The sequence below is a fragment of the Euprymna scolopes genome, chromosome 13, assembly GCF_053919585.1.
Source record: "Euprymna scolopes isolate OS-2025 chromosome 13, ASM5391958v1, whole genome shotgun sequence".
NCBI lineage: Eukaryota > Metazoa > Mollusca > Cephalopoda > Sepiida > Sepiolidae > Euprymna > Euprymna scolopes.
This window is the reverse complement of record NC_136494.1, coordinates 122,411,852-122,414,351: the sequence shown is the minus strand read 5'-3', so window position 1 is coordinate 122,414,351 and position 2,500 is coordinate 122,411,852.

Below are 2,500 nucleotides of genomic sequence, written 5' to 3'. Positions count from 1 at the left end.
GTTTAAAGAGTTCTAATGGGGAACTATTGAATGTGCCAAAAGTACGGGGACAACTAAAATTAAGTTTATTAACGGTTAAAGACGATTAAAATATTGGCACAACGAGGGGGAAAAATTTAAAGATTTTGGAGTCCGTCTCTATTGCGGTGCGTAAACCTTCTTTGTGTCGACAAAAGGAAACAGAAAACGCATTGTTTCTCTTTGGGGAACTTAGAATCTTTTTTCCCGCTTTTTTTTCTCCCTCGTTTTAATCGTTTTTAAACGTTAATAAACTTAATTTTAATTGTCCCTGTACTTTTGGCACATTCAATAGTTCCTCATTAGAACTCTTTAAAGTTTCGACAAAATATTATGTTTTACGCTATCGATTTCCTCCTGATGAGATGATAGCCGAAAGAGCTCTTAAGAAATTTCCGCCTATTTTATTTAAAACTATATATATATATATATATATATATATATATATATATATATATATATATATATATATATATATATATATATATAGTGAATAAATGACAAAAGACTATATTCCAAAGTTCATGATGTTGACCATCTTATAATTTATTTCATTTAATTAAGTTGACATTTACAATTCTTGACAGTATCTGTTTTGTAGTGCAAAATCAATCACTTAATTATTATATCAATCAGTAAATCTATTATGCCCTTTACTCATCAAAAGAAATAGCAACAAACAATCTTTCAAATGGAAATAAAGTGCGTTTTGACATGATTAAAATCTGAAAATTGGAAGAGAAGCTGTAAATACCTTATAATATGTTACGCCATTAAGCCAACTTGAATTTCATAAAAATCATATATATATATATATATATATATATATATATATATATATATATATATATATATATATACACTTTGGAAAATAAATGCATATTTATAAAATATTTTCTAAAAATCGGGGTATATATACTTAGTTTTATATTTATTAACATACACAAAATTGTACATATATATAATGTCGCCGTAGTCAGAAGTTCAATTTCTTGTATTATTTTCGTGTGCTTGTAACATTGCTTCTTAGTTGCATGGTCATCTGGTGCCATGTTCGAGATTCCAAAAACCCCAAGATCCTTCTGTCTCTTCATTATGGTTGTGAGAACGATATGCGGACGAGTTCATAAAAGTGAGTTACGATCTCACATAACAGAGAAAAAATATCGGGTTGTTTTTCATCCGGGATTCAACAAATGTTCCAGCCTACATTAATGGCATTGGACAAATGCGGTTTTCCTGACTTCGTTAAGGCATATCTGAGGCAGCAAAATGTTCAATTCTGATTATTATAGTTTCCTTTCCCTTTCGGCCACGTCGCTAGCTGTTCCCTACTAAAAGAAAAACAAAAACGAGTGTGGATATGATATCCTAACACATGGAATGTACGTGGGTGCCTCATGAGATTACACAGGACTTCCATAGCGATCTAATTTCCTTTCATATCCGCTTTATCGTTAAGTTCCCTTTTTATGTGGGTTTCTTCTTTTTCATCTATTTTTCATGTTTCTTCTTTCTTAAGCTTGTTCTTCTTTTTAATCTCCTTTTTTATTCCTGTTATATAATTGCAACTATTGTCGTATTATCAAATATAGTTAACCTACTTCTGTCTTGTGAGACAATGCATGAAAGGCGCTGACATAAAGATGAGTTTATAATGAAGCAAGGGTTACAGAATACCAACAATCATACTTTTAAAATTTATAAAGTTCAGTGGCAAGGAAGTTGCCCCCCCCCAAAAAAAAGATGCAGATGTGTAATAAGCGAAGACATTTTATCTGAGTTTTCCTTCTTCTAAACAGGTTGCCTAATCTTCCAAAGCTTTAGTTTAGTCTCGGCTATTATATTAATTATAGTTAATGGGAATAGTGATATATTTATCCTAACATCAAGCGTATTAGAACAAATACCTTTACGATTACATTTACTTCAAAACTTATAGCATATGATATTCTTGAATCTTCACTTATCAAAGTGCTACGGTTCAAAGTTGCTCAACATTGTTAATTCTACAAAAACTTGACGTGATATAACCGTATGCGCGTAATAATAAACAAACCGGCGAGAGTAATCTTGTAGACTTTAATTATCGTATTATTGTAGTCATAAACATTTATTAAAATATAAATTGTCGTATTGTAGACTTAAAACATTAGTTTCTGATTCAACAACAAAGCATAAATAACCCTCGGCTCAAAAGCCACCAGAGGCAGGGTCATTGTTGAGGGGGCGTATCTATTAACTGGAGTAAGTTTCTGTGCAGTTTTAGGAGCCCTCCCCTCCGAGATTTTGTCTTTCGGCACTTTGAGAAGTTAACTAATTAACAGTTGCACGAGGCGTCCCTACTGAGGAATGCAGATGGAGCTACCCTGAAATTTTCCACTGGTCAGAATGCTCTTTCTCTATGGTGTCAGCATTGGAGAATATGGTGGATGATGCAAATTATTTCAATGATATATGTTTCTTTTATGTGTTGTGCGTT